The 25,358-nt window shown below is 37.0% G+C and overlaps 1 long non-coding RNA gene across 10 annotated transcripts in view; it reads left to right on the forward strand.

Moving 5' to 3' along the window:
• si:ch211-120j21.2 overlaps nucleotides 1-25,358 on the forward strand; it is a 238,426-nt gene that overhangs the window by 8,506 nt on the left and 204,562 nt on the right. For 5 of the 10 annotated variants that reach the window (XR_015497801.1, XR_015497802.1, XR_015497805.1 and 2 more), the window contains exons 3-4: nucleotides 3,925-4,020; nucleotides 5,785-5,919. This is a non-coding gene — a long non-coding RNA (si:ch211-120j21.2). Of the gene's footprint in view, nucleotides 1-3,924; nucleotides 4,021-5,784; nucleotides 5,920-8,533; nucleotides 8,622-14,632; nucleotides 15,339-25,358 lie in introns of those variants that run through there. The other 5 variants (XR_015497806.1, XR_015497808.1, XR_015497809.1 and 2 more) reach the window with 3 other exon arrangements.

Here is a 25,358-nt window from a genome sequence, read left to right on the forward strand (position 1 = left end):
TGGAAGAGAGTAATTGTGAAGTCTCAGGCCTTTGGCTATTGTAAGTGGAAACACTCTGTCACACAGTATTACTACACTTTTCTCTGCTTTTCTGTTTGTGCTGAAATAATTAAAATCACTAAAAAGGCTGACTAACTTTAATCAAAGTATAAAACAATTTTCGAGTCCAAAGGAAGGAAAAAAACAAAAAGCAAAATCATATTTTTCGGGGCATAATTAGTCATATTTTGTATTTAATCTTTCGTTTAGTAGTTAGTATATAAATTAATAACAATAATTTTAGAATGTCCTGAGGCCTGTTGAGTTCAAAAAAGGTTCAGCAAACTCCGGATTACTAAGTAAATTTCAGGTTGACAAAACCAAACAAATCCAAACTGATTAAGATCAAGTTAAGTGGTTTCAAAACTCTTGTCTTACACTTTCACTGATAACTCTGTTAAGGTTTGTGATAGTGACTGAAAGCTTAACATGTTTAGCAAACCACACACCATGCATAAGAGGGACAGATTAATTAATTTCTTGTGAGAGAGTCAATTCAATTCTTTGTTGAAGATTAGAAGATGTCATTATCAGAAATATAATGTATATAATGCCTTTACGGGCAACACAGTGGCTCACAGTGGTTAGCACCTTCACCTCACTGCAAGAAGGTCACTGGTTTGAGTCCTGGCTGGGTCAGTTGGCATTTCAGTGTGGAGTTTGCATGTTTGCTTGGGTTTCCTACGGGTGCTCTGGTTTCCACAAAAGTAAAGTCCAAAGATATGCGGTACAGGTGAATTGAATCAACTAAATTAGCCCTAGTGTATTTGTGTGAATGAGTGTGTATGGATGTTTTCCATTACTGATTTTAACAATGTATGTTCACAAGCAGCTGCAAAAACACTTTCAAAGCATTATATATTAAGAAAATTAAAATGTAAATATTTTAATGCAAATTTAAAGCCCTAATTAATATTAATTGACAATTAAAACCTTTGTGAATATACGTAATATAAATAAGTAGTTATAATCCATATAATGTAAATAAATGATTTGCAATACACAAATTTGACTCAAATGCAAAAAGGCTGTAATTTGGAGCCAAAAAGATGCGCAGGAACTGGCAGTAACTTGATTGCATCAGATATACTGTATGTGTCAGCTGATTGGCCCAATTTTGTTTTGCAGTCTTTAACTCAAAATAAAACTTGCTCCCAGCAACAATCAGTCAGAAATACCTAAAACACCATTCTGAACCCAAACTACGTGAGCTTATCTGTGAAAAAACCTAAATCTTCTGGTCATTTTCTTCCAGGTCATCATCCATTAATTACTTCATTATTTAGAAATTTCTGTAAACCATTTAACAAAAAGCAATTCACTGCAGAATGCACAATACACATAAAATAAATACAGAATACACATTCATATTAGTAAAATTAATTACATTCTATTTTTACAATATCTTTAGAGAGTATATATGCTGCATAATGAAAAATTTGAATATAAAATGTAATTTAACTTAAATAAAAGACATTTACTGTGTATGTATATAAAATAAAAAAGGGTCTCATTTGAAAATGTTAATAATACCATAACACCTTCAAATTATTATTTTTTTTGCTGCTTGTTTAAATTACTTTAAATTTAGCTGAATCAACACAATACTTGAGGTTTTTTGGGGGGGGGGCAGCTTAATTATTTTGTTTAATCCACTTAAATTTGTAAAAACAATCAAGTTAACTTAAATGATTTGTGTTGGGACAACATGAAAGAATTGTGTAGAACAGCATTTTTTTTACAGTGCTGTATATAATCAAAAGAACTATTACTATTGCTCATCAGTACAGTGTAGACTAAATAACTCCTGGTTTTCCTTTTCTGTCATCCGCCGGCTCCTCGTGCGCCTTAGACAAGCTTACAGTATAAGTCTCTTTGACATCGACATCGCCTCAGACTGGAGACCGATCTGCCAAACCCTGTGAATCCAGCAGACTTTCATTGAGCTGTAGGGAATTCACTGTCACAGCCACACTGACTTATAACACCAATTTGGATGGCTTGATATGGCTTTATGGCTAAATTATTGCATAATAAATTGATTCCATTACTCAGCGAGGCAATAGTGGGGCAGAAGGGAGGCAAGAAGGAGAGGTAAATCTTCACACTCGCTCTGTCTTTCATATTAAATAACTACAGCTGCTTTAATGCGCATTAAGACCCGCATGCATTCACAGATTGTCACTGTCCATGTCATGCATGCATTTGAAATCGACACAACAGGTGTGGATGGACGAGGGGGAAGAGAAAACTGTTGCACTGCCTCGTCTCTTCTGGATTTAGCAGGGGTGGAGGGAGAATGAAGGAGGAAGCCAGTGTCTATAAATCGCCATGAACGTGTAAATGCCACCGCTGTGCATTCCTGTAGGACGACAAACTCTCTTTTTCTCTCTGTGTGTGCATCCGCTCCTGCTCTCTCACACACAACACTTTTTTATATCAGGTCTAGGGTGTTTTATTGGCTTGATTTGAATTGCTAGTGATTTTGAGACAAGGATATATATATCTCAAAAAGAAAAACGAGCTAAGAGTTGGTTTTAAATGGTAAAAACCTAGAGAAAAACTAGGTTGCTGTTGAATGTCGTGTTGAATAGACCAGCAGGGGGCGCTCAACCCACAGTCTGTGTGAGTCCTAATGCCCCAGTAAAGGGAAGGGAACAATATATGGTCAGTGAGTGTCATCTTTAGGATAAGACGTTAAACCAAGGTACTGACTCTCTGTGGTCATAATAAATCCCAAGGCACTTCTTGTAAATAGTAGGGGTGTAACCCTGGTGTCCTTGCCAAACTTCCTCCTTCAGCCCTTACGCATCATGGCCTCCCAATCATCCCCATCTATTGAATTGGCTTTATCTTCGTCTCTCCAATCTCCCTATAACTGGTGTGTGATGAGCGCACTGGCGTAGTTATCCTGTGGCTGCCGTCGCATCATCCGAGTGGATGCTGCACAGTGCACACTGGTGGTGGTGTGAAGCGTTTGGGTGTATGGCCATACATGATAAAATGCGTTATATAAATACACTTTACATTACCCTATTATTACACTTACAGTTTAGGCTATATTACATTTAACACATCAATATGAAATAGTTACTGATGTAATTTTTGTTTAAAATTTTTTTTAATCATTGGACACTCAAAAAATAAATTTTGCTGCTTGTTCAAGATACTTATTCAAAATGAGCTGAAATAACACAATTCTTGAGGTTTTTTTAATCCACTTAAATTTGTTACGCTAACTTAATCGATTTGTGTTGGGACAACGTGAAGGAATTGTGTGGACCCCTGAATTTTTTTTTTTTACAGTGTACTGTATGTAATGTATGTAATTGTTTAAGTTTGTTTTACATTTAATTTAGGGCAGCATGTACTCTGAAAAAATGATTTAAACATGATTCCTTAGATTAAATGTGGTTGCAAGCAATTTATTTGGGCTGAATTTAAACAAACAAATTAAGTTGAACATTACTTTGAACTTTGAATTTTTTTTTTTTTAATTCAACTGGGTTATACTGAATTCCTTCATGTTTTACCAACACAAATCGATTAAGTTAACTTAATTCATACCTGTCAACCCTCCCGTTTTTCCCGGGATTCTCCCGTATTTTACAATTCTGTCCTGCTATCATCCTGTAAATGTGTTTTCCTGTATTTCTCACATTTTTTCAATCTTTCTATGAAAGATGGCAATAAACATCAAAGAGCCAATTGTCTATACGCTTGTATAATTGTCTACACTATACGCAACCCATATTGCCGAACCACCAGGAGACGCCCCCTTGGTCTTCAATGTGAATCTGTTTTGCATTTTCATTTTATTTAGGCATAAAAACACTTTGAAATAAATATAAAACATGACAAGATTCCCTTTCCTTTTCATTACAGGCGCTGTTGCTTCTCCTATGCAATCCTCAAAGCAAGACTGAGACAATAAGACGCTGTTTCCCAAACAGATTCTGTAAACGCAATTTGAATCGGAATGTAAGTGAACACGTTTAGGGTACATGTTGGAACATACATATACACATAATAATAATAATAATAATAATAATAATAATAATAATAATGGGCGAAGCAATGGCGCAGTAGGTAGTGCTGTCGCCTCACAGCAAAAAGGTCGCTGGGTCGCTGGTTCGAGCCTCGGCTCAGTTGGCGTTTTTGTGTGGAGTTTGCATGTTCTCCCTGTGTTCGCGTGGGTTTCCTCAGGGTGCTCCGGTTTCCCCCACAGTCCAAAGACATGCGGTACAAGTGAATTGGGTAGGCTAAATTGTCCGTAGTGTATGAGTGTGTGTGTGTGTGTGAATGTGTGTGTGGATGTTTCCCAGAGATGGGTTGCGGCTGGAAGGCCATCCCCTGCGTAAAAACTTGCTGGATAAGTTGGCGGTTCATTCCGCTGTGGTGACCCCAGAATAATAAAGGGACTTAGCCAACAAGAAAATGAATGAATAATAATAACATCTAAACATGTCGATCTTGCTGATTTTTTAAATTTTATTTTTAACACAACAAATTTTGTCTTAAAAGAGCATAAATAGTTATGAAAGCAATCAACAGCATTCATTATGTGGGCTTTTTTAAAGTGAGACCTCTTATTTAATTGGTATCCCTTTTTTTTTACAACCCAATGTAGACAGGTATGACTTAATTGTTTACCACATTCAAGTGGATTGAACATCAAGTAATTAAGTTGTCAGTTTATTTATTGGGTTTTACTGTGCCCAAATTGCTTTGTTTACTCAAATGCAGTAAGTTTACATTACTCATTAGGATTAGTTTTTGTACTGAAATGGTTTGTTCCAATCGGTTTCCTCAAATGGTTTGAGTTACCTTATTTTTTGGGTTTTACGGTGAAGGAATAATTATTGGTGGGGGTCATTGATTTAATAGAAAATACCAGATGTGGTGAGGCGGCCATGGCATGGAGCACTTACAAATTAGCCTCTGAATCAAATAGGTGCAAATTGCTGTGATGGTTCCCACGCGTATAGACACAGTTTAGGTGTCGTATTTCAAGATATTTGTCAGATTTTTGTTCTCGAATTGCTGCTGTGTATAGGATTAGTTTCTATTATACATCTCACCCAAAGCGTTTTGTTTTCATTTGATTTAGATCGTTTAGCATAATGATATGGAACTGTAGATCTGCCTGGAACTACTTTACCTGTGTGTTTCCTTGAAAACCTGTTCATCTGCCAATTAGAAGAAAGCATTCAACAGCCCTCAGAAAATGTTAGCATTTTTTGTCCTCTCTGTACTTGGTTAAATTAAAAACATCAAGTTGAATCTTATAAAACCATAAAATAAAGTTGAAACATGGTCATAGTAACATGAAAACATGTTGTCATGCCATGATCAAATATTTGTTTACAACTGTGCCTTCCAGACCAGCGGAATCACACAGAATTAGCCCTGTATTTTCCCATGCAGGTACACGTTTACACGTCTAAAATTAAAATGCGCAATTAAACAAAATAACGTGTTGTTTTTGATGTTCTTTTTGCGTTGCGGTTATGTTTGACTGGGGTTAATGAGCAGGAGACGGGGCCCTCATCAGCTGAACCCCCTCCCTGAACCCAGTGTGGTCTCACCCGCCCCGAACACAGATCTAATTGGGGGCAATCACTCAGATAAAGAGGCCCAGACACACACACGCACACGCACACATGCACACGCACGCTCACTCTATCACTCTTGTCTGTTAGCCCTCCCATTAAAATGCCATGTTCTTCTTTCACTTCTGCACAGAGTGATCCAGCCGGCTGGCTTTTGTGTTCGTGAAGGAGAAGAGATCGAGGCACAGAGAGAGCCGACCCGCTGTTGACTGGTGCCATTGTTTCGGAGCCCTATGAATTCCCCTCCTTCAAAGTACAGACCCCACAGGTTTTCAATACATGTCCTCTGTGTGTCTTTCTCTCTCGGTTTCACTTCAGCTCTTATGGTATACAGGTGAAGGGTGTCGTTTTTTTGTGCCTGTGTAATTATACTTTGTTTATTGTGGATCTGTTAGCAAGGTTTAAGTGTAAATGTTATGGTTATTGCAGATAACTAAATATATAAAACTATAGAAACCTTTTGTTTCTAAAATTAATTTTAATTATTTTTTTAAAAATTAGCTTGTTGTCAGGGGAACATTTTGGATTCTCATCAAATGTTAAATAATGGATTGAGGATTTGGTGTGATAACATGTAATTATTTGTTAGGAGCTTACCAAGGTCATCCAATATACAGTAGCAGCAGGGTTGGGCGAAGATACGTAAAAAAAAATATTAAAATTAAATATCAAACACCTTAAGTTTAGGTTTATCAAAATAAACTACAAAATACAGAATTTACAAAATGTAGCAAAAATGTAGGTTTGGCAACGTATTTCCACTGAGCCTGGTCTGAGATTATCACACCTGCTATTTTAGATGTTTACTTGCAGGCACTGAAAATATTTGCCTGAGTATTTGTTGGTTCCTTCCTCTGTGGCAACTCCTTATAAAGCAGGAAATAAGCTAAAGAAGAGTGAGTGTGTGTTCTGAAGGTAAACAAATTTCTTCTAGGTTCAGAATGACATGAGGGTAAATAAATGATGACACAATGTTCGTTTTGGAGTAAACTTTTGAGGAAGAACTCTCTGTTTGTTCTTACAATGGTAGGTTTTCTGTTGCTTATCAGAAATGACACACACACACACACAAATACACACACACACACACTGCACTTTAAAAGTTATATTTAATTTAGGAGCAGTGAAAATAAGAGCATTTGTGTGAGGATTTGGTGCGTGTTGTTCCACTGGATCAGACTGGTGAAGAGGCCTGCTCATGATTGCCACGTGGGCTTCAGAACAGAGAGAGACTGTTGATTTGGAAATGGTACAGAATGAAATATGCAGAATGATTGTGCAGCTATTTAAGTGAAGAGCCAGAGGCACCAGTACTCGGAGGCTCTCGGCTCCTCTGCCTCTCTCAGAGCGGGATGGGCTTTGAGTCAGTGTTGAGTTACACGGATGCTGCTGTTGGATGAAGAGGATGGTTGAAGGCTAATAGGGTGGAGCAGGATGACTATTGAGAGAGCCAACCCCACTTAGCTCCTTTACTCCTCTCTCTCCCTCTCTCTTTCAGTCCTCTTCTTTTCTGTATTTCCATGTACACTCCTGTCTTGTTGCTGTCAGGCCTGAGTAAAAAATACTAATGCTAAAAATTAACTGGGGTGTTTAATTTTGATTTGATAAAAGATTCCATTCTGGAATATCTGGTGATCATTTGTGTTTTTGTTTATAAACAGTATGAATAAATATATGCGCTTACCGGCCACTTTATTTGGTACTCTTGTCCAACTGATCGTTAACAAATTTCTAATCAGCCAATCACATGGCAGCAACTCAATGCATTTAGGCATGTAGACATGATCAAGATGATCTGCTGCAGTTCAAACCAAGCATCAGAATGTGGAGGAAAGGTGATTTAAATGGCTTTGAATGTGGCATGGTTGTTGGTGCCAGACAGGCTGGTCTGAGTATTTCAGAAACTGCTGATCTACTGGGATTTTCATGGACAACCACATTAAAACAAATCTGTTTACATTTTGATTTCTATGTCTTCTTGGTGCACAACTCTTATTGAGAAACCTGTTTGGAAACAGGCAATATTTTCCACATTCCTGCTTGGTCTCATTAGTCACCACTCTTAAAACTCGCCACAAACATAAATGTTCCAATTACTATCAAGAAAATGTGCAAGACCACAAAATATTGCAGACTGTAGAGCATTTTTCATCCCTTAGTCACCACCTTTCAACAAAACCAGCTGACCAAATAATACAGAGAGCTTACGAACTCGACTCAAAGCGTTCAATATCATCACGTTACATTAAAAAACATGAGAGTCGTCGCCGTACCACTCGGTTCAAGTGTATGCATGTGTCGTGTCTGTGTGTGTGTACGTACTCCACTGTCCTCCACACAACAATCTCGTCACACCTCTCCAGTATCAATTAAAAGCAACAGTCGCCTCGTCCGCTTCTGTTTATCCATATCTCTGGCTCTCCCCCTGCCAGTGAAAACATTAACATAAGTAAGCTCTCTCCACGACAGGCCGAACGAAACATCGACACGGACTGAAAAAAACACCCAGGTCCAGGAGAGCGGCTAATGAGGGAGCGTCGGCGAGCCAGGGGCTGATGGGTAAAGCCACGCATGGGGAGAGAGGACTAGTGTAATTGTTCAAGCCCTTGTCTCTGTTGATACAGGCTCTTCAGAAAGCATGTGATTTAGCTAAAAGCCATCTCCAGGCCAAGTAATTAGAGACACCATTTAGGACCGGCATTAGCCAGATCCACTGTTATTGACTCGCACAATGCGCACACACCAATTTAGCAGCGCGCGCTGGGTGTTATTCAAGCTATTTGGGGTGAGATTAGTCGCCCGGTGTGACAGAGAGAGTAAGTGAGTGGACAAGTGTGTGTGATGATGGGATGTGTCTTAATATGTTTTCTCTGTCTGAGCAGGGTGTGCATTGATGTGTTTAAACACCGGGATCACTGTATGTCCTCAGACAGAAGCACGAACACTTGAAGAGGATGAAGGATTTGCTGTGTGAGTAAGAGAGCTGTTTGTCTGTGTGTTTTAGTGCAGTTCGGTGTTTAACAACGCTGGGTCAGGGGGACAATTAAAGCCATCCAAAGTGTGACTCGACTGACGACAGGACACACACATACACATTTACACAAAGACATGCCAGGCCTGCATTTTTAGTCGCTCTGAATTTCTTCTGTGTTAATAAAGCATAATGCACTGTAAATGAGAGGTATTATGCTATTTTAAAATTTAAACTAGGGAGTTGTAAGGTGCACTTTTGTATTTAACAGATCCTCATTAGTTTCTTAAGGATATATGGTAACAATTTACATTAACAGTACATGAATAATGTGTTAATATGTAAACTAAACATTACTTTATTATGAACTAATTATGAGTTAAGGCATGCACTAGTCATTAACTTTAACTACAACATGAGTTCATGTGTGAATAACGGCTACCTTAATTATTTAGTTGTTAGTACATGATTGTTTGGTAATTAATGTATTAATTACCACATTAGTTTATGGTTAATGTAACATCATGAACTCAAAATATGTCAATGTAGAATTATACCATGACTAGGCATGGGCTGGTATAAGATTCTGGCGGTATGATATTCCAGTTTCACAGTATCACGGTATTGTGATTACTGCTCTAAAATATATTCTTTTTAAATGTCTTGGTAAAAACAAAAAAATTTTTTCCCTTTGAAAACAATATGTTTTATTTTTTGAAATATTTATAATATTTTGTAGCAGTAAACATGTCAGGCTGAATAATTCAAATGAATCACTGACTTCTGCTGTCTTCATTTTTTTCATAAACAGATTTCTTTACAATTTAAAATGGCATTGTTTGGATTTTTTTCTGCTGGTTTTCCTTAAAAAAATAAATAAAAAAATAAAAGTAATTTAAAAAAAAACATACTCTTACCTTAGGAACGGAATTGCAGAAAATTTTGGTGGTTTTAAAACCTTGACTTTTCCAAACCGCGGTATACCTTGAAAACGGTTATCATCCCATGTCTAATCATGACTATACTTGGAGGGGCACATCACCATTAACCCACTCTTAACTACTCATGAACTCTTTATGCACATCTGTCTAGTGCGTTTCCACTAAATAACATTAGAAACATGTTCGATCATCAAAATGAACAGTTTAAACACAGGAGTTGATTAGTAGTTAAGGATGAGTTAATGGTGATGTGCCCCTTCAAGTACAGTCATGCCAAAATTATACATTAACAGCTCATGACTTCATGTTGGTTACATTTAGCTTTAACTTAAATCCTAATAAATACATTTATTAACAACATGTACTCACAAGTAATTAAGGTAGTCGTTATTTACATGTCAACTCATGTGAATCATTTTATAGTTCAAGTTAGTTCATGATTAACGCGTGCCTTAACTCATGATTAATTAATAACGATGTTTAGTTTACATATTAATACTTAATCATTATTCATGTATTGTTATTGTAAAGTGTTACAGGATACACTTTTTTATCTTTAAAATGCCATCAAGCACACATTTGCACTTATGTACTAATTTGTACCTTTAAGGTCCAAAAGTGTACCTTTTGAAAAGGTGCTGCCCCAGTGGCAAGTTTTGTACCTTTTGAGGACATAAAAAAAAATTGAGTAAAATTTGTTTTTATGACTGTAACTTTTATGACTTCAACTGTAATATGTCCACTAATTTGAAATATAAGGTTGGCGTGGTGGCTCAGTAGTTAGGCAAGAAGGATGCTGTTTCGAGTCCCGGCTGGACCAGATTTCTGTGTGGAGTTTGCATGTTCTCCCATGATGGCATGAGTTTCCTCCAGGTGCTTCAGTTTCCCCCACAGTCCAAAGACATGCGCTATAGGTGAATTGGATTAACTAAATTTGCCATAGTGTATTCTTCATATAGTTAATGCATAAAAAATGCAATTCTTTATTTGATAAACAAACTTTAATAACATTTATTTAAATATGCAGTGGCCGACAGTGAATTATGTTAAATAATGTGTACAGTTCATAATATTCATATAATTTTATAGTTAATTAGAGGTACATTTATAATGTTACACATTCTATATATTTCAAATAAATCATCAATAAGGTTATTTTGAACTTGTATCAAAGAATAATATTTAAAAAATTAAAAACAAGAATAATTTTGAGCATCGAATCAGAATAATACAATGTATGTAATGATTTCTGAAGGATTGTGTGACTGATGACTGAATGAAAATTCAGGTTGGCCACCACATTAATATATTTCTTAATATATATGTTCAAATACTGTCATTTTTAAAGAAATATTTTACAAATGTATTGTTTTTACTGTTTAAGAGTACGATTCTTTTTCTCTTCTCTTTGTCTCTTTCTCACAAACACATTATTTAACACAATTCACTGACCGGATGGCAGACAACTAGGGAAAACTAGGTTGCTGCTGTAAGTGGTTTTAGTAAAACCAGCAGGGGTTGCTCGACATGTGTCTGTGTGGGTCCTAATGCCCCAGTATAGTGAAGGGGAATCTATACTGCTTAGTGAAAGCCATCTTTTTGATGAGACGTTAAACTGAGGTTCCGACTCTCTGTGGCTGTCCTTCGAAAAAGAGTAGGGGTTTAACCCCGGCACCCTGGCCAAATTTGCCCACTGGCCTGTGTCCATCAGGGCCTCATAACCATCCCCATATCTTAATTGGCTTTATCACTCCGTCTCCTTTTGACCAATCAGCTGGTGTGTGGTGTGTGGTCTGATACAATATGGTTGCCATTGCATCATCCAGGTGGATGCTGCACACTGGTGGTGGATGAGGAGATCCCTCCTAAAAATGTGTAAAGCGCTCTGAAAAAGCACTAAATTAATTTGAGGAATTATTTTATTTTTTATTATAATTCCTATCACCCCTAAGGTTTGAACACTTTTAGAACAGTAGTGTATCTATGTCTATTGATATATTTATATGTGGTGGGTTATTGAGCCTTTCACAGCCATATAACCCTGCAGCGCAAGACCGGTTACTCACTAAAGCTAAGCAGGGCTGAGCCTGGTTAGTACCTGGATGGGAGACCACTAGGAAACACTAGGTTGCTGTTGGAAGTGGTGTTAGTGAGGCCAGCAGGGGGCACTCAACCTGTGGTCTATGTGAGTCCTAATGCCCCAGTAAAAGTGAAGGGGACACTACACTGTCAGTGGGCGCCGTCTTTCGGATGAGACGTTAAACCGAGGTCCTGACTGTCTGTGGTCATTAAAAATCCCATGGCACTTTTCGTGAAAGAGCAGGGGTGTAACGCCGGTCTTCTGGCCAAAGTCCCTCTATCGGCCCGATCATGGCCTCCCAATCATCCCCTTTCACCGAATTGGCTCTATCACTGTCTCTCCACTCCACCAATAGCTGGTGTGTGGTGAGTGCACTGGCGCCGTTGTCCTGTGGCTGCCGTCGCATCATCCAAGTGGATGCTGCACACTGGTGGTGGTGTGGAGAGACCCCCCTCATGATTGTGAAGCGCTTTGGGTGTATGGCCATACATAATAAATGCGGTATATAAATACACATTACATTACATTACATTACATTACATTTCATACCATTAATGATAATGATAGGTATATATATGAAGGTATATAAAAAACCTAAATTTTGCAAACCAGATTTAAAGTCTTACATTCGCACCCCCACTCATTGTGTCAGACAGGAACGCTCACCTCCAGGCCACGTTTCCAACAGAGCAAGCTAGTCTTAATGCATTAGCCATTCCCAGACGTCCATCAGAACGTGTCCATGTGACACAAAACAGGGACACCATGAGGGAAAAGTCAAAACCTAACGCTTAGCGGGTCTTTAACGGTTAATAAAATCAACCTCCAAGAATAGCGTTCCCTGGGTGGGCTCTGCTAAGATGAAAAAGCGAAATGCGATAGAATTTACTGGAATGGAGTGATAGGCTGAAGGAGGAACAAACAGAAAGGAGTGTCTGCGGAGAGGTGAAGTTAAAAAGATCAGGGAGCCCCTCGTGGCACCTCCGCCGTCCTCTTTATGGGTTACCCGATTCCCTGACAGTTTGTTTTAAATTTGACCATGCAGATGTTTCTCTGGGTGACTGACTTTTATAGTTTAGAAAAGATTATATCAGTTTCGCGCAGATTGTGTTACTGTATTTAAAAAAGGAGGAAGGAGAGAGAGAGAGGCCAAGGGGCCTTCGGGAAACTGGAAGGAGAAAATGCTGTAGGTCTTTAAATCCTGGGGTCTCAGTGGCACAAAGAGAGAGAGAGAGAGCGAGAAAGAGAGAGAAGTGGAGTGAAGTTCAGGGGAGCCAGGTTTGGCTTATAGCATTAGACACAGATTCTTTCTAATTTCAAAGGACAACATAAGCGTCAAATTTGAGGATATTAGTTTTTGATAGGCAGCTGGGGCAAAGAACTTAGAGGGGGAAAACACACTGTTCCCATTACTGACTCCAGCTTCCACTTCAGCCTGCCAGAGAACAACACACACAGAGCGAGAGAGAAAGAGAGAGAGAAATCTGTTTCATTAGTTGTTGTTTTTTTTACATTTAATCTCTTGCAAATTAATTATCTCTCTCCATGTCTGTCTTTAATTCAAGATTGCTTTTGCATATGTAATCTTTTCATTGTTTGCATGCTCTTGCACTGACTATAGTCTGATAGATGAGTGATTTCACAGCCCATAGGAACGGGCCTCTAAAATTTCATAAACATCTCTAGCATTCACGTTCTATTTCCTAAATAACGTGTGATGCCACTTGGCAGGGGCATTAAGAGCAGCTCTAAAGGACACAGGATTAAGGAAGTGGGTTGAGTGGGCTAAACAACGTATGATAGGTGGATGGTAATGGAGAGTTGAAAGGGGTTGTTAGGGAAAATGAAGAAAAACTTCAGTGCTGCCCGTGTCGGAAAGCATTTACTGCTGCTCTTCTGTCAGGACGAATTTAAAAGGTCATCCGTCCTCGGGCTGGAACTTAATCAAAGCCCATCAGCACCAAATCTTACTTTTCCTTATGAAAACATGTTGGAAAACCGATGGAACAACAACTGACAGATTAAAGAAATGGATAGCAGTAAGGGAAGGGATGAACCGACATTTGCATTTGTGTTTGTATCGGTTAATTAAGATGTGTAAAAATATAAGAGCTTTTTGAGTTCTGGGACTGATTTTGAACTTTTCACTCTGGTTTGTAAAATTGAGAATTTATCAGAGATCAGTGTTCTGCCATGCTCTGTACAGTCAGACTAAACCGTCTGGAAATGATTCAGGAGTTTTCACAGACTGTTGATGGTGACTAACCCATCCCGCATTACAGCTGAACTGTACGTCTCAGCCTACTATGCACTAATTTGCATGCATAGGTTTTTTCATACCTTTTGGCCTTCTGTCATCAAGGGGAAAGCCTTTAGCTTTTGAAGTGGATCCATTTAAAGAGACTATTTTAAGTTAGAATAAATGCTGGGATCAAATATGAACAAACCAAGAAAAAAATAAATGATAAAAAAAAAAATGAAAATGTGTAAAAAATGTGATTGGTCGCTTTTGGCAAAAAAAAAATGCCTGTTGAATCTAAAATAAAATGTTGGGTTATTTTAACAGAAATTTGAGTCAACTAGGATAAGCCAAATCCTTTTAACAAATTGCATGCCTTAGTTGTGAATACTAAAAATAATTAGGTTTGCTGTTTGTTCAAACTACATAATTAAATGAGCTCAAACAATACAATTTTGGATTTTTTGTGACAACTTATTTGTTTTAAACTCACTGGTCACTTTATTAGCTACACCTATTCAGCTGCTCATTAATGCAAATTTCTAATCAGCCAATCTCATGACAGCAACTCAATGCCTTTAGATACAGTATGTAGACATGGTCAAGACGATCTGCTGCAGTTCAAACAGAGCATCAGAATGGGGAAGAAAGGTGATTTAAATTACTTTGATCATGACATGGTTGACGGGCTGGTCTGAGTATTTCAGAAACTGCTGATCTACTGGGATTTTAATGCATAATCATCTCTAGGGTTTACAGAGAATGCTCCGAAAATACCCAGTGAGTGGCAGTTCTGTGGACACAAATGCCTCGTTGATGCCAGAGGTCAGAGGAGAATGACCAGACTAGTTCGAGCTGATAGAAAGGGACCAGTAACTCAAATAACCACTCATTACAACCAAGGTATGCAGAAGAGCATCTCTGAAGGCACAACAAGTCGAACCTTGAGGCGGCAGAAGACCACACTGGGTGCCACTCCTGTCAGCTAAGAACAGGAAACTGAGGCTACAATTCACACTGACTCACCAAAATTGGACAATAGAAGATTGGACAAATGTTGCCTGGTCTGATAAGTCTTGATTTCTGCTGCGAGATTTGAATGGTAGAGTCAGAATTTGGCGTCAACAACATAAAAGCAAGGATCCATCCTACCTTGTTTTAACGGTTCAGGCTGGTAGTGTAATGGTGTGGGGGAAATTCACTTGGCGCGCTTTGGGCCCAGTAGTACCAATTGAGCATTGATTAAGGCAGTTCTTAAGGCATAAGAGGGTCCAACCCAGTACTAGAAGAGTGTACCTAATAATGTGGCCACTAAGTGTATGTTTAATCCACTAAAATGTAAAAAAAAATGAATTAGGTTCACTTAATTCATATTGTCTTAACAAAAATCTATTGTGTGGAAGCCAGCATTATTTACAGTGTATGTTTATCAACCAATTAAAAAGCATTCAACAGCCATGTTGCATAAATAATTTTTTATCCAATTTTTATTTATATGATTGTTTATTTTATCCTAATGAAAACACTGTATTAAGCTTAGTTAAATATTATTTTTTTTATTAATTTTTGTATAAATTTAGTTATTCTTAAATTCTTTTTATTTATAGAATTTTTATTCTTCAAATATTTCCACAGACAGCTAGCACTTTGTGACACATGAAACACATGAAACAGTGAAACACATGAAACAGTGATTAAATGTGACCTAGACACACATGTAAATTGTGTAGCATTTAGATGATAAACTAGATGTCCCATTTTAATGTGGGCAAAAAACTTTAGGAAAGCTCCATTTCAGATTTCTGTATAAGTACTGCAGATAGAGCTTTAATGTTTTATGTAGCTAACACTCATAATGTTTAATGTAATTTTTAATACTCATAACTGATGGTGATGCTTGAGCCAAAATGGCAGCTGTGTAATCCGGCCTCACGTCTTTCTGTCGGTCTTTCAAATAAACTTTCCTGAAACTGAACCACACCCTCCTGCTGTAACGGTCAAGGACAACACTCACTGCCTTTGTCAGGCTTTTAACCTTGCCGTTTGGGGTGACTTTGTAAACATTATTCCAAGATATCTCACCCTCCGAATTTTCTGAACAAATTGAGTTTCACTCTGCTGCAGATTTGGTGCAGATACATGAAAATTGAGTTATAGCAAATTAGATTATGTTCAGTTACATCATACGTTAAGTTAATGTTTTAAAGAGCTTAGTTACAGACAGTTTCTTTTCTCTGTCTTGCCCTCGCCTTGCAGTAAAATATAACATTTAGAGTCTTACTTAACCAAAGAGGCTGCTGATATGTCAACTGTTTCTAATACCATTTTCCCACAGTGATGATTATGCACAGAACTGGATTTAATTAGACTAGCAGTGTCTCTCAAAAGTGATGTCCTGAGGGGACATTTGTACAATATTTGCCTGTCCTGAGTTCTAAAGGTTGTTAATCGATTGTATATGCTTTGCAGATCTGTTCGCATTAGTTCAACAAATTGTTGAAACCATGTTTAATAGTGGAATACATGGGGAAAAAAACATTACCCATGATGCTGATCAGAAATTTCACCAATTAAAGAGCTGCAATAAGTACTGCAAATGATGCATACACAAAAATGCTGTTGAATGTTTTAATCTGGGTAACTGATGAACATTCTGTTTAGCAATTACTTTTACGCACTGTAAAGTATGGAAAATCTTGACAACATTAAAGTTCAATACAGCTAAACCAAACAGTTATGTTATTTCACAGCTTACATAAAAAATCTAATAAAATCAAATCAAAAGACTTTGGATGAGATGCATAAGAAAGTAGTCCTACAAACAGGTTAGGTTTTACACACAAAAGCTGACAAATGTCTTGAAACATAACATAAAAACAATGACTTTCAGTGAGGTTACAGTAGTATAAGTAAATGAATTAACTCTGGTTGAATGGCTTATTGTAAAATATCACATTCTCACTATTTCCTAATAATTCAGCATTCTATCATCAATTGTTTTTTTCCTTATCATTAAAAAAGTAATTGTAATCTGATTAAAAGCATTTAGAAATGTCATACAATCCAATTGCTAGTACTATATATTTCAAGTTTGATTATTTAATCCAGATTACATCAGGCTGCCCTATCTGACTGCTCAATATGCTCTGAAAAGCTTTATCTCACAACAACAATGTATTTGAATAAGGTTTCTAGTTTAATTGTATAGCGCTGGTCACATTAATTATGAATTATTGTTCCAAATCAGCTTTACTAAAGATGTGCGCTATTACATGATGATCGATATCACGAAAGTTAACAGTACAGCTGTCAATTGTATACATGGTTAATCTGCAGATAAACAATATAATGTACTATCAAAAATGTGACATTTATCCTATATATTAATAACATTATTTTTCAGTATGTATATAAGAAAATATAACTTGTTTTTATGTCAACAGGTTCCACATAACAGAGTTAAAAAAATAATATTTGTTTTAGTGAACTTAAGTTGGTTACATAAAGGTAATGTAAAGTTGATTAGTTCAATCAACATAACATTCATAATTTAGCTTTAATCTATTAAGTTATTTAGGTTCATTCATTCATTCAACTTTTCGGCTTAATTTCTTTATTAATCAGTGGCTGCCACAGCACAATAAATCACCAACTTATCCATCAAATGTTTTACGCAGCGGATGCCCTTCCAGCTGCAACTCATCACTGAGAAACACCCATACACACTCATTCAAAAACATACACTACAGACAATTCAGCTTACCCAATTCCCGTTACCCATGTAAACTTCACACATAAACGCCAACTGACCCAGCCGAGGCTCAAACCAGTGCCCTTCTTGCTGTGAGGCGAATGTGACACCCACTGCTCCACCGTGTCACCTATTTAAGTTCAATAACTAAATAAAGCTAAATTAACACCTTTTAATATTACGTATGTAAGTTATTAAAACTGGCATTAAAACTTGGCAAAACTGCTTGACATGCATCAAACACTCATTTAAAATGGAGAAACTATTCCTTACTACCAAACGTGCTCAGCGCAGACAGTGTTTCTTCTGGTTGTCCTCTATGGCTGGCAGTGTGGTCCTGTGATGCGTTGGGCAGTTTTCACCACCCGCTGCTGTGCCTTACGCTCAGCAACAGAGCAGCTTCCATACCAGACTGTGACGCAGTCGGTCAGGATGCTTTCTATTGTGCAGCGATAGAAGTTCACCAAGACGCCTGATGAAAGCTGGTTCTTTTTAAGTTGCCTTAAGAAGAATAGGCGCTGGTGAGCCTTCTTGATCAGGCTGGAGGTGTTGGTGGTCCAGGAAAGGTCCTTTTAGATGTGGGTCCCCAGGAACTTGAAGGATGAGACAGGCTCAACGGCCATCCCATTGATGTGGATGGGATCATGCGAGTCTGTTCGTCCCTTCCTAAAGTCCTCAATGAGCTCCTTGGTCTTGTCGGTGTTAAGGAGCTGATTATTGTTGGTGCACCAAGTGGCCAGATGCTGTATTTCCTCTCTGTAGGCCGTCTCATCATTATTGCTGATTAGACCTATCACTGTGGTGTCATCTGCAAATTTGATGACGGTGTTGGATCTGTTCACAATATATAGGATTTTACCAAGTATAATCTTTTACAGGAATTAATTTTTCTAACTATAATGTGAAAAAGACACGGGTCACATGGCAATTTCATAACAAGACTAAAACGTTACAATATACACATGTTATTACAAGGGAGTATGTTACAATAATGATTCAAATGTTTTCATAGCCTCAATATAAATACATAAAAAGTAAAAAATCTCACCTGTGTGTCCACATTGGGGAAACTTTCTGTGCACTCTCAATGTGTACTGTAATCTTCATCTTTTGATTCACATATAATGAGAGCAATTGTTGTGGTTTGAATCATCCTTCCTGTGTTGTTTTGAAATTATTTTCCAACACAACTCTTTTGGTTTTAATAGACAAACATAAGTGAATTGTTTCATTTAAACAGTGACATTCTTTGGACAAACTAAAGCCATAATCCATTTTTTTGAGTGTAGAATATAGGCTTGTGCCTATTTAGAGAAAAACTCCTACAGGTGGTTCGTCAAGCCCAGTATTGCATAGAATTGTTGCGCAGTGTTCTGAGGTTTTCATGTGGTGTATGTGTTTTGATGTGGTTTGGGGTAAGTTTTTGAATATTCTAGACTGGACATTGCTTTCAGCCATCACAATACATGGTTTTCCTTAAATTTAAATTCACTAAATTTAGTTCTGTTTCCTTAGAATTAGGACTTCAAATTCTGTCTTTTAAGATTATATCTTAAAATATGTTGTTTCATCATTAAAATGCATTTTTATTTCTGAATGGCTTATACTTCGTCCTCACCAAACGAAATAACCAAACTTTTATATGTGCACCTTTCAGTTTAATTCGTAGCTTGAGTTTCCATCGATGGAAATCGCTGGACTGACCCTATCTCTTACTGTTCTTCTCAGCTTGCTCAGATAATGTCTTGTACTTTGATGTTTGTGTCCTCTGCCTTGAAATTGGGGGGGTTTGTTGGTTTGAGGCGAGGCAGTTGTAGACTTGATTTTCTTGAATCAAGATGAAAGACCAATCTGTCTTTTCTACCGCAGTTCCAGTGACTTCTGCGCGTTCAGGTTCATCACGGTCAACCTCTGAACCACTCATGACAACATGATAGAGGTGACAGCAGAAGTGTCTGAGAGCCCCTGACTTCGGTCCCTCTCTCTCACTGTCATCAATGACTTTGATTATTATGGGCTCAGTGATAGAATGGAAGTGCTGTCATTTGCCTGTAATAGCAGCACAATCAGGCTCTAACACTCAGTCTGTATTGCTGCGGAGGGGCAAAACATTTCTGCTTTACATGCTGTTTACACTAAATGACGTCCCAGATGCCTCAGATCCTTTCTATCCCTTGTTCTCTCTGATGATCGGCTTTCTAACTGTACATTAGACAGTATAGAGAAAATATATGTACTTACAGATTCAATTGTGAAGCTCTTGGGTTGATAAGCTCTTATGTAGATACTCCTTTAATCTGCCTCTTCATTAGAGCGATGGGAGAGGGGGAGGTGATGGACGACAGAAAAAAAGGAAAGTGAGTAAGTAGAGAAATGTAGAGGAAGGAGAAATGAGAGCTAGTTAGGAGCGACATCCCTCAAGTGTTTCAGCCTCACCTTTAATCTATAGAAAATGTGCAAATCGCATTTAAAGGTGAGCAATTATTTATAGATAATCGCACAACTAAAGTAGTTCCAGGTAGGTCTTGGATGCATTACAGCTCAATATAACTAAACCAAATGATTTTAGGGATTATACAGCAAACAACAGCAAAAAAATCTAATTAAAACAAAAGGCTTTGAATAAGAGTGTGCAATAATTTTCGCAGTCCAATTATGCAATCCAGATTACTTGTAACCAGATACTGGCTATTTAATATGCTTATCAAATTTACAACAACAACAATACATTTGAATAAGGATGAAGATGGGAAAAAGGAGATGATGGATGAAAGTGAGTAAATAGAGAAATGTAGAGGAGGGAGAAATGAGAGCTAGGAGCGTCATCCCTCAAGTGTTTCTGCCTCACTTTTAATCTATGGAAATGTGCAAATCGGATTTGAAGGTGGGCAATTACTTATACATAAACGCACAACTAAAGTAGTTACAGGCATGTCTTGAATGCATTACAGCGCAATATTACTACGCCAAGTGATTATACAGTATATACCAGCCAAAAGCCAAATGGAAACAAAAGGCTTTGGATGGGGGTATACCTTTTTTCCCTAAAAATTCAATGTCATGTTGTCTATTATTCCAATATGCAATCAATAAAAAGGGATTTCAAAATGTTATCTAATCTAATAATCAGTACTACTTTTTTGGAGTCTGATTATGTAATCAGTTACTGGTTATTTAATATACTTATAAAACGTACAACAATATATTTAAATAAAGGATGAAGATGAAGAGATATAAGATAGTTAAGAGCGTCATCCCTCAAGTGTTTCAGCCTCACCTTTAATGTATGGAAATGCACAAATTGGATTTGAAGGTGAGCAATTATTTATAGATAGTAGTTACAGGCAGGTCTTGAATGCTTTACAGCTCAATATTACTACGCCAAATGATTATACAGTATATAATAACCAAAGATCAAATCAAAACAAAAGACTGATTTGAAGATTTGAATTTGATTTGATTTGATTTGAAGCAATTAATTAAATATAAACACACAGCTAAAGTAGTTCCAGGCAGGTCTGGAATGCATCACAGCTTAATATAACCACGCCAAATGATTTTAGGGATTATACAGCAAGTGTTTCAGCCTTACCTTTAATCTATGGAAATGTGCAAATCGGATTTGAAGATGAGCAATTATTTATAGTTAAACGCACAACTAAAGTAGTTACAGGCAGGTCTTGAATGCTGCTCAATATTACTACGCCAAATGATTATTCAGTATTTACCTTATTCTTAGCCGACGAGCGGGCACAGCCATTTTAATCTTTTTGGTTTGAGACTTCCGGTCTCATTCACTTCAATTCATTTTTACGCATTAAAAACTGCTCGTTTCACTGTTTGATGTTGCAAACTGATATTTTCTTATTATATTATTCTACTTGGTCTGTATAGTCATGCAAACATTTGTTTATAGAGCAAGTAGTTTGACCGTTTTCTGCTGTTTATTATTCCTAGTCATTTCTCCTGTAGGCGACTGAATCGGAAGTTTTAAAACAACCGCGAAAACAGACGCACTTCCGCACTTTAGAATAAGGTCAATACAATAGCCAAACGTCAAAACAAAAGGCTTTGGATGCGGGTATGCATTTTCTTTTTAATAATTCAATGTCCTGTTGTCTATTATTCCGTAAGCAATCAATAAAAAAGCATTTTAAAATGTATTATAATATAAATACCAGTACTACTTTTTTGGAGTCATTAACTGTGGCAGTACTGATATGTAATCAGTTGCTGGCTATTTTATATGCTTATTAAATTTACATAAACAACAATATATTTGAAAAAAAGATGAAGATGGGAAAGTGGAGGTGATGGCTGGCAGGAAAGTGAGTCAGTAGAGAAATGTAGAGGAGGGAGAAATGAGAGCTAGTTAGGAGCGTCATCCCTCAAGTGTTTCAGCCTCACCTTTAATCTATGGAAATGCGCATATCAGATGAGAAGTAATTGTAAAGTGGAGTTTGACCATTAAAATGTCTGGAGAGCATGCTTGATCAGAGGCGAGATAATCGCAGTCACCTCGCAGGACACTGATGATGGGGATGGAATTAATTTGCGGCGGAGGAAAACAAATTAAGGCACTCGTTGCCAAGCTCTCCATTAGACAATAGCATATATAAATATTTGATCTTGGGCGATGCAGGTTTGCAAAGGTTTAGCACATGCTCATCCAGACGAGAGCTCACACTTCAAACGCTCGGATCTCCTTAACCTGCGGCCTCCTCTCTTCCTTCTGTCACTCGCTTTCTCCTTCTCTCCTTCTCATTACAATTCCTCTCTATTCGCTCATCAGTTTTTCCCTGGTAACTGACAGAATGATTCTCCAGGCCTGAAGCAACACTTAATGTGAATGGTTGAGGAAAAGCATTAACCCCTCATAAAGAATAAAGTGTGAGGCGTACTTAATAAGATTCAGCTGGCACTATTCAAAATGTCACAATGCTTTATGAATATTGCTATAAATTTTAATGGACTCTGTAATTGGGAGTTAGAGTTACAGTCTGGCTGACTGGTTTCTAGAAGGACTGCATTCACACTTTTATAGGATTAAAAGTTGTTGCATTCATTTACTGCACAGCATAACAATGGTATTTTCGAAGAGAGAGAGAGTGTGTGTGTGAGTGTACAGTATGTTTGTGTACAGTTAAAGTCAGAATTATTAGCCCCTCTTTGAATATTTTTAAATATTTCCCAAATTATGTTTAACAGAACAAGGAAGTGTTTACAGTATGTCTGATAATATTTTTCCTTAACGGGGTGGAGCTAATAATGTGCAATTGAGGGGGGCTAATAATTCTGACTTCAACTGTATATGCCCCAAATTCCAGAAAGAAAGAAAGAAATTCTGAATTAGTCTGAATACTTTTTATTTTTGTCATTGAAAATCAGGGTTCCTTCACTAAATATAGCTATATGTATGTGCTTTAAAATATTGATAAATCTTCTGAAGGTAAAACATTGCTATTGTGTTGTTGGGTAAAAATTTATATAAACATGCTTCAAATCACAACACTTTAATTTTAAATTTGCAAATCATGGCATTAGTAGTTTATAGAAAATTGCATTGCAATTTGTTTCTAATTAAATTTGGCCTAGTTGCCCTAAAAGTTAAGACTTAGTTTGCTACTCATTTTACAAAACCAATGATAACCTTATTTAATTTAAGAAAAGTAATTTATAGAAAATATTTTGTTTATTTACATAGTTTTCAGAAAATACCTAAGACTAAAACTTAAAAATTTAATTAAAATATTCATATATTTATTTAACAAACATTTTTAAACTATTAATCAAAATTCCTATCTTTAAAATTACATTAATCGATAAAATTTACATAAACTTTATATATAATTTAATATTTACATTACATATTTATTACACTAATATTTTATACTAGTAATTTTCAGCCATATAAAGCCAGTGGAGTCCTAAACAGTCACTTATGCTGCTGTCTGAACTGTCTCTTTAACACTGTTTTTCCTTTAAGAAAGTCGCAATGATTGGCATATACGTCGGTGTAAACATTGCTCAGTTCAGTAGCCACCATAGCTTAACTAGAAAGTGTCAGTGTTGATGCTTTGATTAGCTGACAACAGGAGCTGTAATTATCTCAGCTTGCGTTAATGACGGTGTCGGTGCTCATGCGGAGTTCCTCATGCGCTGCTCCTCCCTCTCCCGTGCAGACTTAATGAGCCCAGTGCTCTAATGAGCGCCATTTAATGGATTTATTGCCGTTTAGGGTTGTGAGGTACGAGGCTCCCTGGTGTCAAATAGCTTTAATTGGCATATATGGAGTTTGCCAACAAGTCTGTTCTATTGTGTTCAAGTGTATGGCCTGATGTACAGTCAAGTTAAACCGGACTGTTGCGTATGCATGTTGTCTGTGTGGATAAAAAAAAATTGTTGTAATTTATTTACTTGTAACTTTGGCAACACTGTAGATTATATAATGATGATAAAAACCCTTATATCGGGGAGTGTGGGGACAGTTGCAACATTTTTTGCATTTCCTTTAGTTTCTCAGAGATTTTAATTTAATAAACCCAGATCTATTGGACACCAAACCACATTGCTTTAATGTGTTTACATGTGATAATATATGCTTAAACAGACAAAGTCAAATGTTGTAACTGACCCCAAGCACCGGGGCAGTTGCAACGTTCACTAAAATGTAATAATAAAAACTTTTAAAACATCAGGTTGGATTTTATTACATTTATTTGGTAAACTGACTAAATGTAAATTGGTAAATGAGTTATATTGCCCATATAAATACAGACTATTTAAAGAACAAGCAACAACCAATTATCAGGCCTAAAAAATGTTACTAAAATATATATTTTTCTGAAAATCTGCTGAACCTCTACTAAACTACTTCTTTGAACTTTGAATGAATTAATTATTCAAACTAATATTTTTTTCCAAGTTAAATTACATTCAAACTGTGATTAAATTAAAATTGTAAATGATTTTATGTAAATGTAATTTTGTCCCAACTATATCTATTTAAAGCTAAGAAAATTGTGATTTAAATTACATGAATGAATAATGTTAAAAAGAAAAAAAAACATTTTCTGAACATTAAAAAATACTTCACCTAAAAATGAGTCTTATACTGAAGGAATGGTCACATATGGCTGATTTTTCCCAAGTTAAATGAGGGACTAACTGAGAATATGTAGTGTGTATATCATTACTTTAGCTCATTCCTGAATGAAGGAATAAGTGCAACTGTCCCCGTTTTCCACAACTGTATGAGAGTATGTAACCTATATTTCATTTCATTTTCATTTCATTTTCTTTTTGGCTTAGTCCCTTTATTAATCTGGGTCACCACAACGGAAAGAACCGCCAACTTATCCAGCAAGGTTTTTACGCAGCGGATGTCCTTCCAGCCGCAACCCATCTCTGGGAAACATCTACACACACATGCACACACACACACTCATTCACTACGGACAATTTAGCCTACCCAATTCACCTGTACCGCACCTGAAACCCACGCGAACGCAGGGAGAACATGCAAACTCCACACAGAAACGCCAACTGAGCCGAGGTTAGAACCAGCGACCCACCGACCTTCTTGCTGTGAGGCAACAGCACTACCTACTGTGCCACTGCTTCGCCCTGTAACCTATATATCTCCAAATATTATTTAAGGCATACTGAAAAAAAATAAAAAAAATAAATTTACTAAATCTTTTAAGGTTGCAAACAATTTTTATT

This window comes from Danio rerio, chromosome 8 (assembly GCF_052040795.2).
Source record: "Danio rerio strain M-AB ecotype USA chromosome 8, GRCz13ab, whole genome shotgun sequence".
NCBI lineage: Eukaryota > Metazoa > Chordata > Actinopteri > Cypriniformes > Danionidae > Danio > Danio rerio.